A 16,405-nucleotide genomic window follows, 5' to 3' on the forward strand; every position below is an offset into this window, starting at 1 on the left:
CGATCAACGAAACAATCCGATGATCCTACACCATTGATCAAAGCACACTTGATCCAACGGTTAATAGTGATATCGGGTGAGCCACTTGCACAAGGATTACCCGTCTGATAAACTTGTTTTCTCTCTCCACATGAGTGCTACGTGTCACTTGTTTAATGGAATTGGGTGACAACCCTGAATTACCACTTACCACTTTTCCTCTAACCGATAACCACCTTCACTGGAAAAAAACCCACTTTTCCAATACAACCACATGCATTAAATCAAACTTAAATAAATTCCTAAACAAGTGGTTTAGCGCTTAATTTCAAGGTTACTTATTAACATTAAATGACCGCGATTTAGTGAAAAAACACATAAATATTGAGATTTACAATTAAAGTATGAAAACAGAGAAATACTCGTTTACGTTTCCAAACGTGGATACACAGAGGTAAATGAGAGTCTACACCAGGATTAACGCACAAATGCACATTGAATCAATTTCTTCAATATAATAGAACTTACAGAGTCTTGGCCCTCTCAGCTCAATTACAACAATTTGTTTGACCTCTGTCTCAATCTCAAATCCCTATCTAACACTCAAACTCTCGCCTCTTACTCAATTCTCAATCATCTCAATTAATCCCTCTCCATTACATTTTTTCCTCTTTTATGAGTCAAATCCTATTCTAACTGTACTAACAACTCGATCTCTATTTTAATCAATCTAACAGTCAAATCTATCTCTTTAACTTATACTACACACCTATGCTAACAACTTATCCCTTAGTATAAAAGAAGACAATTTTCTAATTATTACAATAATGAAATAAAGATCGTTTTCGAGAGATCCAACCCTCTCTACCAAACTGAATTTTGACCACTCAAGTCAGTGAAATTCAACTCATTTAGCCAGAACATGTGAACAAACCATCACATTGTTGGATAAGTCCAGATGCTCTTGCATCAGACTCCCAGGGAAGAAAAGAATCATCCCTCAGACTTTCAAGTTTTACTCCATACTTTTGCAACTCTGCTGTTGTCAACCAACTAGCATCCTCCACTGGTTGTCCTTTCCATTTGACTAGATATTGAAAATAAACATGTCCTATGGTTCTTTTGGATACTCTTTTCTCCAAAATATCTTCCACCTCTTTCTTAACTATATTTGGCATTTGTTATTCCCATTTCAAAGCTTGAACTTCATCTTCTGTAGTTTCCTCCTATAGCTTTGTCTCTGTCTCTTTGTAAGGATACAAATCTGCAACATTGAATATAGGCAATATTCCAATTCCTTCTGGCAATTCAATTTCATAAGCATTAGTTGAAAACTTTCTTACAATTCTACATGGTCCTGTCTTTTTCATTTTTAGTTTATTGTAAGTCTTAGTAGGAAATCTTTATTTTCTCAAGTACACCATCACTAAATCTCCCACTTGGAATTCTTTCTCTCTTCTTTTCATATCTGCTCTTTGTTTGTATTTTCCACTGCTTCCTGCAATCTGCCTTTGACATATTCTTGTAGTCTCTGCATCTGCTCTGCAAACTCTTCAGCTTTTTCACTTCTTGTCTCCTATTTACCCAAATTTCGGAGCTCATACACACCTCTTGGATTCATCCCAAAAACAATCTGAAATAGACTCATTCCAGTACTTCGGTTTGGAGTGTCATTATAAGCAAACTCAGCCTGAGCTAGTGCTAAATCCCACTTCCTAGGATTTTGATACACTAAACTTCTTAATATGTTTCCCAAGCTTCTGTTTACCACTTCGATCTATCCATCTATTTGAGGATGGTATGCTGAATTGAAACTGAGGTTAGTATCTAGTTTCTTCCAAAGAGTTCTCCAGAAATTCCCTAAAAACTTTGCATCTCTATCAAACACAATACTTATAGGCAATCCACGTAATCTTACAATTTCTGAAGAAAAAAATAGATTAGCTATATGTGTTTCATCACTAGTCTTATTACATGCAATGAAATGTGTCATCTTGGAAAATCTATCTACCACAACATAAATGGAATCATTCCCCCTCTGAGTTTTAGGTAAACCCAAAACAAAATCCATGCTAACTGCATCCCATGGTCGGTCTGGTATTGGAAATGGCTAGTACAATCCTGTATTTTGGCTTCTCCCTTTAGCATGCTGACATATCCTTCACTTCTCAACAAATATCTTAACATCAGTTTGCATCTTAGGCCAATAGTAAAAAGTATTTACCTGAGCAAAGGTTTCGTCTTATCCAAAGTGACCAGATAACCCTCCACTGTATTTCTCCTTTATAATGTTTTCCCTCATAGAACATTTGGGAATGCACAACTTGTTGCCTTTAAACAATAAACCTCCTTGGATAAGATAATCTAACCACTGACTTCTATTATGAACTATTGGATTTTGTATTGCTGTATAAATAGCTTTGAAATCTGCATCATCTTTATAGATTTCAACCATTTCTTCAAATCCTACAACACCAACTTTGAATTCTTGCACAATGAAATTTACCCTACTTAAAGCATCAACAACTTTTTTCAACTTACCACTTGTGTGTTTTATCACAAAAGTAAAGCTCTACAAAAACTTTACCCACTTGGCATGTTTTTGGTTCAAGTTTGGCTGGTTGTTTATGAACTATAATGCATGATTGTCATAATACAATATAAATTCCTTTTGCAGAAATAATGTCTCCATTTTTTAAGGCTTGTACAATAGCTTAAAATTATTTATCATAAGAAGAATAGTTCCCCTTAGCTTCATTTAATTTCTAACTGAAGTATGTTATTGGTCTTTGTTCCTAACTCAAAACTGCTCCAATTGCAACTCCACTAGCATCTGTTTCAACTTGAAATACTTTTTCAAAATCAGGTAAAGCCAAAATTGGTTTCTCTGTGATTTTCCTCTTCAGTAACTTAAAATTCCTGTCTGCTGCTTTTATCCACTTGAATGGCTGATTAGTCTCCTTGATTGTTTCAAGAATTGGTGCACAAATCTTACTAAAACCTCTAATAAATGTCCTATAAAAACTTGCAAGACCATGAAAACTTCTTACCTCAAATATATTCCTTGGAATAGGCCAGTTCCAAATTGCTTGGACTTTCTCTGGATCCATTTTCAACCCTTGTTTAGAAACTACAAATCCCAAGTAAATTAATTCTTCTTTCATGAAACTACATTTCTTCATATTTATCAGTAGTTTATTTTTCTGCAGAGTTCTTAAAACCAATTTAACATGCTCTAAATGTTCTTCTTTACTTCTACTAAAAACTAGAATATCATCAAGATAAACAATGACGAACTTGCCTGCATATTCATTCAAGACTACATTCATCAATCTCATGAATGTGCTAGGTGCATTAGTGAGTCCAAAAGGCATCACTAACCACTCATACAACCCATTGTTTGTTTTAAATGAAATCTTCCATTCATCTCCTTCTCTAATTCTTATTTGATGATATCCACTCTTTAGATCTATTTTAGTAAAATACTTTGACCCACTCAAACAATCCATCAAATCATCTATGTGTGGTAAAGGAAATCTATACCTGATAGTGATCTTGTTTATGGCTCTGGAATCTATACACATATGCCATTCACCTCCTTTCTTTGGACTGAGTATTGTTGGTACAACACATGGACTAAGACTCTCTCTGATTAGTCCCTTATTCATCAGTTCTTGCACTTGTTTTCCAACTTTTGCATTCTCTTGAGGAGTTAATCTGTATGATGCTTTGTTTGGAAAACTTGCTCCTGGTATTAGATCAATATGATGACTAAAACTCTTGATTAGTGGCAATGCATTTGGCAACTCATCCACAATAATATCAGCAAAATCATTCAATAGGGTTTTGATTTCTTCAGGTAAATCATCTAATTTTGTGGAAGTCAAAATTACCTTAGGCCTTCCTATGACAGCAAAATGCATTTCTTCACCTTTTCCAACCTCTTGCAGCAACTCCTTTCCACTCATCAGCATAACACATTTTCCAGGTGCTCCTTTGTCAACTTCATCCTTCAATGGAAGCAGTGTATGTTTATTTCCATCCTTCTCCAGAGTATAAGTATTTTTCCTCCCATCATTAATAGCTTTCCGATCAAACTACCAAGGTCTTCCTAGCAATATATGGCATACATCCATTGGCATTACATCACACGATATCACATCTTTATAAGTACCAATCTGTATCTCTACCTTACATTGCTTTGTCACAATAATCTGATGTCCTTTCTACAACCATGACACTTTGTAAGTAGTAGGGTACATTATCTTCACTAATCCTAGCTTGTCCACCATCTCTGTAGAAACAAGGTTATCAGTGCTTCCACTATCAATTATTACTTTACAACATTTACCTTTTGATTTGCGTGTAGTTCTGAATAAACTCTTCCTCTAAGTTGGTTCTCCAGTCTCTTTCTCTGCCTTAAGCAATACCCTTTTCAACAACATGGATTCTCCTACTTCAGGGGATTCTTCCTTTTCTATAATTTAAGGTGTTTCTTGCTTTGCCTTAGTCACATTCACATTTCTCTGGATTGTTGTTTTATTATGAGGGCAGTCCCATGATACATGTCCCCATTCTCCACATGTGTAACACCAAATATCTCTTCCTCAACCTCTTCCTCTGGGTGCAAATTTTCCTCTATTGAAATCTCCCCTCTGTGTTGGTCTGCTACTTGAACTTCCTACTTCATGCTGATGTTGCTGAACCCTTGGTCTGGTAGTTCCTCTACCTCTTACTAAACTTTTCCCTCTATTCCTCTGATTTTGTTTTCTCAACATCTTCTCTTCTGCCTTCAAACCTGCTTGATAGGCATCTTCAATGGTCTTCAGACTCAGCAAGTTGATCTCATCATGTATGTCATATCTTAAGCCATTGCTATATCTGGCTACCTTCTCCATGTCATCCTCTGCATGTCTTTCTCTAATACTCAATCTATAAAACTCTTTTGTATATTCTTTAACAGACATTACTTTGTGCCTTAAATTATGTAACTGTTTGAAAAGATTTAACTGATAATCTTTTGGCATAAATTTAGCTTTCATTTTACTCACCATTTGTCCCATTGCTTGATCTTGGACTTTCCTTTTCTTGTTCTGGATGTTTGTAGTTCATCCCACCAAATAGCTGCATGACCCTTCAATCTGGTAACTACAAATTTCACCTTCTTTTTGTTGTCAACCTCCTCATAGTCAAAATATTTTTCCAATGAACTGATCCAATCCATTAGCTCCTCTGCATTGAGACTCCCTTCATACATAGGAATTTCCACCATTGGTTTTCCACCTACTGTAGCCAACATCTTGATAAATTTGGTACTTTCATTTTCCTCCTCTTTTTCTTCTTCAGAAGATTCTTCTGCAGCACTGGCAACTCTTAGGTGTTATCCTCTGAGCAATCTCCATTGTGTCCATCCTTGTACATGGACTCCAGATCTCTTCTAGCAGAACTGCATCTGCTTCAGGTCTTCCTTGACCTATGCCAGCTCCTCTCCTCGATGGCATATTTACTACAGTCAACTCAATCTCTGTGCTCTAATACCAAAAATGACGCAAGAGGCTGATGAAACTAAGGTGGTAGTCTTAAAAAAAGACTATTGGTTACTTTATAACCAATCAGATGCGTTCAAGCGGATTTTGTTTGTGGCTTATTTTATCCTGAGGGTCCCACTTTTCCCCTAAACATGTCGGTCCCACATTGAATTTCCCTTTTTAAACAAGTGCTTCGCTCTACGTCGTTGATCTCCTCTCTCCAGATTTAACGGTCATCACTCATCCCGATCAACGAAACAATCCTATGATCCTACATAGTTGATCAAAGCACACTTGATCCAACGGTTAACAGTGATATCGGGTTAACCACTTGCACGGGGATTACCCACCTCATAAAGTGGTTTTATCGCTCCACCCGAGTGCTACGTGTCGCTTGGTTAATGGAATCAGGTGACCACCCTGAATTACCACTTACCACTTTTCCCCCACCCGATAACCACCTTCACTTGAAAAAACCCACTTTTCCAATACAACCATGTGCATTAAATCAAACTTAAATAAAGCTCTTAACAAGTGGTTTAGCGCTTAATTTCAAGATTACTTATTAACACTAAATGACCACAATTTAGTGAAAAAACACATAAATACCGAGATTTACCATTAAAGTGTGAAAACATAGAAATGCTCGTTTACGTTTCCGAAAGCGGATACATAGAGGTGACGAGACTCTGCACCATGATTAACACACAAATGCACACTGAATCAATTTCTTCAATATAATAGAATTTACAGAGTCTTGGCCCTCTCGGCTCAATTACAACAATTTGTTTGACCTATGTCTCAATCTCAAATCCCTATCTAACACTCAAACTCTCGCCTCTTACTCAATTCTCAATCATCTCAACTAATCCCTCTCCATTACATTTTTCCTCTTTTATGAGTCAAATCCTATTCTAACTGTACTAACAACTCGATATCTATTTTAATCAATCTAACAATCAAATCTCTCTTTTTAAGCTCTATTACACACTCATGCTAACAACTTATCCCTTAGTTTAAACTAAGACAATTTTATAATTTTTACAATAATGAAGTAAAGATCATTTTCGAGAGATCCAACCCTCTCTACCAAACTGACTTTTGACCACTCAGGTCAGTGAAATTCAACTCATTTAGCCACAACATGTGAACAAACAATCACATTGCTGGCTAATTCCAGATGCTCCTACATCAGCCCATATTCTAGATGAGAAACATAAAGCCTTAGAACCTAAGAGTGAAAAAATGTAGTTTTGTTGGATATTTTGAAGATGTCAAAGGATATAGACTTCTTCAATCTAAATCCAAAAAAGTTATCATTAGAAGGAAATTTGTAAAGTTTGTTGAAAATATATCGGCCTACGAGCCTATTTCGGTGGATGTGCCACCTCTCTCTATCCCTTCTACTTTTGAAAACATTCCTTCTTCAAATGATGACAGTGAGGATGAAAATCCTTCCCCACCTTCTTGGGATCCTCCTTCAGCTCCTCAGCCTCCAAAATGGGTCCGTGCTATCCTAGATCCAGCACATGCTCTTGTAGGTGATCCTACAGATCAGCGTCGTACACAATATCAGTTCGATAGAGCCTCTTCTTTACTGGCTCAAGCTTCAGCGGATTATGATCCTAACACCTTTGCAGAAGCTTCAGGCCATCCAAATTGGGACGTAGCTATGAATGAATATATCGTTCACTATTGGCAAATGACACATGGGACCTTGTTCCTCTTCCAAAGGGACGAAAACTTGTTAGATGAAAACGGGTTTACAGAACCAAGTTTGGACCAGATGGAAAAGTTGATAAACATAAAGTTCATCTTGTTGCTAAGGGTTTTTCACAAGTTGAAAGCATTGATTATACTGAAAGCTTCTCCCCTGTTGCCAAAATGAGCTCTATCTGCCTTGTTCTTTCCCTTGTTGCCTCTTTCAAATGGGAAGTCCATCAAATGGATGTTAAGTCCACCTTCTTGCATGGGGACTTTCATGAAGAAATCTATATGGAACAACCTCCTGGATTTATACAAAGAGACTCCAACCTTGTATGTCGGCTTAAGAAATCCCTTTATTGTCTCAAGCAAGCCCCTCAAGCCTGGTATGCCAAAATGGATAACTTCCTTTTAGATACTGGATTTTCTAGGCGTCATTCTGAAAATATTGTCTACACCAAGAAAGTGGGTAAGTCTCTTATCATTCTTGTACTTTATGTTGGTGATCTCATCCTTACTAGTAGTGATACCAACCTTATAAACCATGTGAATTCCAGCCTTAAAAAGTAGTTTGAAATTACAGACTTAGGACACTTACATTATTTTCTTGGTCTTCAAGTCTTGCAATCCAAATAAGGTATTTCCCTTTCCCAGTCCAAGTATTCCTGTGATCTTCTATGCCACTTTCACATGGAAGTCTGTAAGCCAACTCCTTATCCCTTTCAGTTTGAAGCCAAAATTTCAGTCACTTGTACTTCCCCTAAAGTTGATGCTACCTTATACAGTCAGCTTGTTGAAAAAATTTTGTATCTGACCCATACCCGTCCTGACCTTTCCTTTGTTGTTGGCCTTGTTGCTTGGTTTATGAAAAAACCACATGAAAGTCATTGGAAAGAAACTAAAAGAATACTTCATTATGTTCAAGATACAATTCAGTATGGGATTCATTACAATGCAGAAGCATCTCCTCTATTGGTTGGTTTCATTGATTCTGATTTGGCTGGTGACCTGATGATCGGAAGTCTACTGCGGGTTTTTCTTCACTCTTGGTTCTAGACCTATTACGTGGGCTTGCAAGAAACAAAGTGTCATTTCTCTTTCTTCAGTAGAAGCAAAGTATCGTGGCATCGTTGAAGCTAGTAAGGAAGCCATGTGGCTTCATCAGATCCAGTTAGAGTTTGGTTTTCAGCAGCAAAATCCGACTACACTTTTGTGTGATAATCAAAGTGCCATTTAACTATGCAAGATCCAATCCAACATCAGCGCAGCAAACACATTGAAATACACATGCACTTCATCATAAATCTCATTCATGACCATGTTCTTGAAGTGCAATATTTTTAAACCGATGGTCAAGTTGCAGACATCTTTATAAAGCTTTCACAAAGGTGAAGTTTACTAAATTTCAATTTATGGTTGGAGTTTAGGAAGTTGTCACTAAGGGGGGATAGGCTTTAATGCCTCCTTCCTTCTTCTATTGTGACATATTTGTACATCCTTCAACCCTATCCCAAGTTGTTATTAAGGGGGGATGTTAAGATATTTCGACACATAGGAAATAATTAAACATAACTTGGGCTAGTTTATAGTTAGGTAAAATGTGTTTCTTTAGTATTTACTTTTTGTAACTTACAATCCGATGGTCACGATATGTTCTAGACATGAAGTGATCCGACGGTTCATTCTCTCCTTGGTATTACCGACGCTTGATATTTGTCTTAACACCCGATTGGTCCATGATCTCTATTTAAAGAGTATGGAGGGTGTTAGGTGATTGTTCATGAGAGAAGCTTATGTAAATTTTCTTTCTTTTACATTAATAAATTTCCTGAAGTGCTCGCGTTGGCTAAGGCCATGGACTGTTTCCCTCTTTGAGGGCTTTAACCACGTCAATAATACTGGTGTACTGATCTATGATCTATTTGTGAGAGGTGTCCTTTGGTGTTCTATCTAAGGAACTTACCCTGTAAATTCCTACACGAGAGAATCTGCCATAATGCTTACAAAATAAACCTTTAAACACCAAATATAACCAAAAATTCCTCATGAAAAATATAAGAATATAGAGAGAAAATTCATTAAGCTAGGGTAACACCATCAAATACACATTATGGAAGGAATCACTCCACAATCCATGCTTGTTACAAGACAATAAAATTCAACACACCTCCAAGACAATGATACCCATGTGTATTTATACTTTCTCATGAATAATCATAATGGTATTTTGTCAATTACCCCTTATTATTATAGGATTTCATTTTAATTATATATTGGTAATATTCCATTATTATGCCTACATTACATTTATTATCACCTTTGATACCTCCCTAGGTATTCCATATCATCGTCCCTAAGTACATTAATTTAAGGTTTTCATTTCAAGGAAATATATTCTCAAAGCAATTGACTTTTGTATGCATTCAACTTTTAAAATTTTATTTTAATCATTGCAGTAATAGTCATTCTAATCTATTTGGGAATGAGCTTATAACTCGTAGTTCTAGAATCAAATATGCCCTCTCTTCATTTGACAAGGTCACACTCTTTCATATCAAGCATGATCTAAACTTGAAGATTTATTATTGGGGAAAATTTGCTATTGATTTCATCCCCGAAAATTTATCAAAAAATGTGGAATTTAAGCTTTAGCTCAATACCCTACCAAATATGAATCAATATGTAATTAGGCAGATCATGCCTTGGGAAGGGTGAAGGGAGCTTTATTTCTCAATTCAATTTATGTTTGTAGAATAAACTTGTGGCAATTCAATACCCATTTGATGCTTGGGATTTGGCAATATGGATTATGGATGTTTGGATCTCCTTGTAGAAACATTTCACAAGTCTTATGGCTATGTCCTTGTTGGGTCTTGGTGGTGGCCTCACAGGTGGTTTTAGTGGCAATCTTTATGTCGATTTTAAGTTTTAATAACTGTTTTTCTATGTTGGTCTTGTTTATGGTTTTGGTGGTTGTGTTAGTGCATATTTCATGGCCCTATCCTTGTTGGATATCAATGGTGGTCTTTGTGCCTTGGTGATATCAATTTTTTCAGGATGTGATGGAGATATATCATCTCCACCTCCCTTTATTTTTATTTTCATGGAATCTGTGTGTAGTGTTTGTTAGCGGAGGGAATTATTGGTTCCAAAGTGTTATAGACATATTTGGGAACTACAACCCCAATCACATGTGTCGATAAACCAAGGGTTCTCAAACCCCTAAAAGTGTTGTTTCACACCCTAAAGGATCAAGGTCAACTGATTACATCATTTCCCAGAAGTTCCACCTGAAAAACTACTTAGAACTGGCCAAAACTAGACCATACTGACTGCTCCTTGGTCAAAGTGCAATGCATCTCACCTATTACACACGGGGGTGCGATGCATACTAAAAGAGCCTTCTGTAGGGTGCAATGGGCGAGAGTAGACAAATGGCAAAGGCGGTTTGCTAAGTGGAAACCCAGAGAATCTTCTAGAAACTTCTCATATGACACTTGCCTCTCTGAATTCACCCAGGGATGAGTAAGAGATCATGAAATCTCTAAGTGGAACCAAGAACTATCAGTGAAATGACACTAATCAAAAACCCAGAAGCTGAATCACCCCCCTACAAATATCTATATATGGATCCCTCATCACAGAGATCTAGAGGCTGGAATTTTGTAATTTGTAAGGAAGTGTTGTTGTTTTCTCTTTGAGACATTGTATTGTTGGGTGATCTTGCTTTTCATGAGGTGAAGAGGGCTTTCATGCTGGGAGGATGATGTTGGATCAGACAGCTGGGTTGTAATTCTCTCTTCTACTTCCACTATCAATAAAGTTATTTGAGTTTTCCTCCATATACTTGTGTATTTGTGAATCTTGTATTTGTGAATGCAATTGTATGGTTAATATACTTCTGATTTGCATTGTTTATGTTATTATAGATCTCTATGCTTTGTTGGTGTTTTGTTGCTTTGCCTCTACAGGTGTTCTTTAAAGCGGGACAAGTGAGAAAGGAGTGACAAGCTCTATCAAAGAAGAGAGGAAACAAGCAAGGAGTCAAGCGAAAGATTAAGGTCGGTGCTCTCTGCTTCTCTCTTATCTATCATACATAAAGGAAAACACAAGTTACTTTGAATTGTTTGTTTCTAAGATAGCTACCCGTCTTAGTAGCACTAGCAGATCGAATGGACACTAGTTTTCCCGGAAACAAAATGGCGACTCCATTGGGGAGCGAATAGTTTGTTTGTTTTTTAATGTTGTTTGATTTATAAACTACAGACGGAGCCTGAAGTTAAGCCAGCTAGCCTTCGAACTGCTTTTGCTATGCAGCTGTAAATTAGATCAACGTTGCTTCAGTCAATCTCCAGGTTGGTTTATGAACTAAACATCTGACTTGCAAACATCCTAAGTGCCCTAGTGGTAGCTCAATAACCTCATAAGATCATACCCCTATACTTTGTGTTTACTGTCTATCATAGCTCGGCCTAAATCACTGAACTTAGCTGCAAATTTTGAGCAAAAACCAAGCTCAGTTTCGTTTCGTTGTCTCTCATTAGCAATTTGGATGCATCGCACCTCCCGTGTGTTGCAGGTGAGATGCATCCCTATTTCCCTTAAGGACAGGTGCGATGATTGAATGAGACTGTTTCCCTCTCTGGAATTTGGTTTTTTCTTCATTATTTTCAGCTCTATTCAGTAGTTTTGCTGCCTATGATCAGTATATCATTGTTGAAGCCTTCTTCCTTTACATTATTCAGCCTCCATTGATCAGGAATTGTGAATTTTTTTAATGTATTTTTCATCATTTACAGTCCTCCTTTGCAAAAAGTAGCTTAATCAAACTGTCGTCTTTTGATTCAAAAGTGTCGTAATTGTCGTTTTGAGTCAAGAAGAAGAGTGTCATAAAGTCTTCCTCTTCTAGATAATCGATTGTAATTTTTCCATTGTATTTGATTTGAATTATCAATATTTGAAGTGTCAAAAATAGTTTTCCATCCGAAGTCAAAAGTGTCGTTTTAGTCTTCCTTTCATTTTGAAAAGAAATTTTTGAAGTGTCGCTTTGAAGAAAATAGTTCAGATCTGTACTTAGTTTTCCTTTTTGGCATTCACACATTAAGGAAGTGGAAAAACAAATACATGCATGTGCATTTGCATTTAGACTGCATGCGGAAAATGATTTAGGAAAAGTGCATTTAGTGTGTGCTCTCTGCTCTTTGTTGAAAGAATCGTACTTTTCTTTCCTTAGTAGCTAGGATTTTCATTGCTAAAAGAAAACAAACGACTGTTATCATTTTAGATTTCATATTTAGGAATTTTACATCTACATCACACAGTGAACCTTGAAAGACAAACTTCTAATAAAGATCAACTCTAAAATAAACCTCAATGAACATAAAAATGCTTTGGAACCTAACGTACAACATCTAGAAGTCTAGGCTAGAGTCGTATTCCAGTGTCGTAAAACCTGGTAACTATCATTTTCATCAAAGGTTGGGTGATTCCTCCTCTTTGATATGACAAGTGCCAGTACGGACTTGTGCTCCCCGTTCCGTCGAGTATATATTGGGAGACCACAATAGGTTGATATCCTTTATCCTTAGGAATTCGTGTCTGCCGCCCTATCGATCGCAATGCACTGAACACAGCATTCGGGAATATTGACTACCATACGTAAAGTCCTTGGTAATTTCTCTTTAATTTACCACCAAGGTGCATACTGCAGATTTGCGATTGGTTTGGTAATCCCTCTGTCTAGACTTCCAGAGTAGTCACTTTCATTCCTTTTCGACTCCCTAAAATAAAAGGTCCATCTGAGCACTTGTCACTTCAAGCTCATTAAAAATCGAAGGCGACTAAAGTCACCTTTAGCTTTTTCTCGACTCTTAAAAATTGAAAAAGCAAGTTGTGTCAAAGCGTCATAAAATTCATTTAATTCAAAATAGCATCCATGTTCTTTCGTTGATCTTAGGTTGAGGTAATGAAGTCCACCAATCAAGGATTTCCCCTTGGGGGAAATCCTAGTCCTTTCTCTTCTTGGGGAGATATTGGTGCTCCTTATATGGCTACAGTGTCCCTTCCAGGAATCACAATTGGCCTGCCAGTATGGCTATTTTCAACCTATGTCATTCAAAACATCGTAATTCCTCAGCAATCGAATCAGCAACCAGATGATGCTAGAGTCGCTCCCTCACCTTCTACTTTGTTTGTTTCTCCCTCTCCTTCTTCCTCTTCGCTTGGTGAAACTAGTGATACTAAAAACCAAGTAACTGATAAGAAGAAGAAAGGGAAGGAGAAGAAGAAGAAGAAGCCATTCAAGCAAGGGGTAAACAATGCATCATCAGGCGAAAATCCTCACACCGAACCTTCCAAACCAAAATCTCTTCTGCCTGAGAATTGAAATTTATCAGGCTTCAAGAAAGGAACCAGTCGACCGTTAGGGATCCTTCCAAATTTGCCTATAACTTTGAGAAGGAAAACCGTTCATTTGAATGTGATGGTAGTCCAAGGGCCACTAGATTACAATCTACTCCTTGGACGCAACTACATTTACAACATGGGAGCTATCATTTCCACACTCTTTCGAGTGATGTGTTTCCCGCATGAAGGCAGAATGGTGCAACTTGTCAACCGGCTTTCATTTCCCGGTTCAAACACAACTACGAGTCAAACACCATCCCTAAATGGTCTCTTTGCACAAGGAATGTCTCTTCAACCTCCAGTTCATCCACCTAATTACCGCGAGTGATTCGGTGAATGTGACGAAGCTTAGGGGGCATGCACCTGGTTTGCTTCAGCAGGCGAACCCAGATGAAAAAACAGATTTCCTTGTAGGTTATATGACCAGTCTGAAGTCCCATTTCCATGTAGGCTATGGGATCAGTCTGGAACAGGATCTCCTCGCACGTTATGTGATTAGAAGCTCACACCATTCACCTTTGTCTATTTCAATGGACAGAGCCAAGGAAGTGTTTTGTCTGCTCCGCAGACAAAATGATCCTGCTTAAATGCAGGAACTTCCATAAGGGAACTGGAAATTCTAGTTTTCTCAACACCTTGGGGCATGCAAACCTTTTTTACGCAAGTGAAAAGCGACCAGCGTAACTCTAACCTCGTAATATTTTAGCCTAACTTTTAGTTCAAACTGCTTAGGTTAGGTGATTGGTCTGATCCACCATTCACTTTTGTCGGTGGCCCCGGAAAAACAAAGGAAATGTTTTTTTCTCAAACTATCCTACCTAACCTCAGTAGTTCATTAACTCTTAGTGTAGTTAGTTTTGTAGTTGGTCATTTCTAGCCTGCATACAAAAGACGATGAGCAAATTTTCGCATGGGGCAAGCTCACTAAAAAATGAACCTACTGATAAGAGACATCTTTAAAAGACGACTGTAGCGAGCAATGTTTCCGCAAAGTTCAAGCTCGTTAAAAAATAAACCTAGCACTGAGCACATGTTGGCACAAGGTTCAAGCTCATTAAAAAATAAACTTGCCACTGAGCACATGTTCGCACAAGGTTCAAGCTCATTAAAAAATAAACCTGCCTTTCAATAAATAACCTTTGTGACTGCATTGCTATCAGCCTTTTGAGCCTTGGTCGTGTTCTTACCGTCACCTCCGCTCTTTTAGCCGATCATACGCCTCCACTTGATTGTTTACCCTTTTGAGGAACAATTGCGACGAGTGATTCTGTTAGCCACCCTCTTCACACTGTCATGTTTGAGGAGTTCCAAACTTACCTAGAACCAGTTGCTACCCGAAAACATCACTCATTCCTAAAAAACAAGTCTCTTTTAAGCTCTTTTTAGACTTGTAAAATATGAAAAGATTGCCGAGCTATTGGCCTTTCCAGATCGTTAAAGTAAAGGGAAGCGCCATCCCTCCTCTACATTTTAATCTTTTTGGACCTGAGTGATCATTCCACAAAAATATTGATCGCTTGTCTTTTTCGACTCGCTAAAACTATCGAAAAGTCATCCCTTTCGTATTATTTTATACTTTTTCGGACTTAAGGGATTATACCATGAAAAAGGATTGTTGGAGTTTCCTTTTCGTCCCTTTTCAAATTCTCTAAACATGAAAAGGACCGAGTTATCTTTGTCGTTAAACTCGTTAAAACAATAGCGACAAACTTGTCCATCTGGACAAGAGCGAGTTTCACTGTCGCTAGGCTCGCTAAAACATAGCAACAGGTTTGCTTGAAGGGCAAATTATAGAACAAGCATATGTTATCCTCCTCAAGCTTGACAAAAATAAAGATGTATTGGTCAGCAATGACTGGGGAAAAAAGGGAAGAAAAATTGAAGAACTTCATTGGTAGCAGGTCGCCCTTGAACATGACACTTTCACTCCATCACCATGATTGAGTGGGGTTGGGTTATTCCGTTCACCGGTCACATCACCATTGGTCCTCCGTACCATTCATTTTTGGGGTTAACGCTACCAATCCATTTCAGTGTCGCCGATATGTTCAAGAGAAGTCACTCAGAGAATTCACCAACCCAGCTAACGCCTCATCCATTGCAATACCTTCACTCTCCTTTTTTCGTGACCGCCATTCCTGAACCTTGTATCATCAGATCGTTTTCACAAAATCACTTGCTTTGTTTCGTGTCGTAGATGTGCGATTCATTAAGGCCCTCCTACAACGGGTCACTTCTTGTCGAAATTAGCTCATTATCCAAAAGTTGACTTAGGAACAACCCTTTCAGTACTTTGAAACTTTCATGCCTCAATGGCAAGTTTCTCACTTCCGGCGACAAGTTTACATCAATGGCCTTCGACCGAAATATTTTGCGTTGTGTTCGACATCGACTCATATATTCACACCACGTGAATTGTACTGTAGTACATTGAGGGTCATTATCATTATCGGTGATTCCTCTCGTGCTTGTTAACAGCTTACGTCATTGGCTGGTAATCAGGCGATGTCTTTCCATGTTCGACTTCAGAACATCTTTTCACATGGATCGACTTGTACATCGGGCGAAGATTAAATGAGTTTGAAGACCCCAGATCTAGTTTCATCCATCTGGGCTGCGATATATTCAGGAAAATAAATACATCAAATGCACTCCATAGCTGCACAAATGATAATCCAAGCTAAGGGAAGATGGCTCTACAAGAATCACCAGTCTGCAATAGCAGACGATTGTCTGTCCTATGTACATGAAAATGAATTTATAAAGCTAAGCATGGGAATGCTCGCCTT

The sequence above is a fragment of the Pinus tabuliformis genome, chromosome 8, assembly GCF_031772625.1.
Source record: "Pinus tabuliformis cultivar Carrire ecotype Pingquan chromosome 8, CPIR1, whole genome shotgun sequence".
NCBI classification, from domain to species: domain Eukaryota; kingdom Viridiplantae; phylum Streptophyta; class Pinopsida; order Pinales; family Pinaceae; genus Pinus; species Pinus tabuliformis.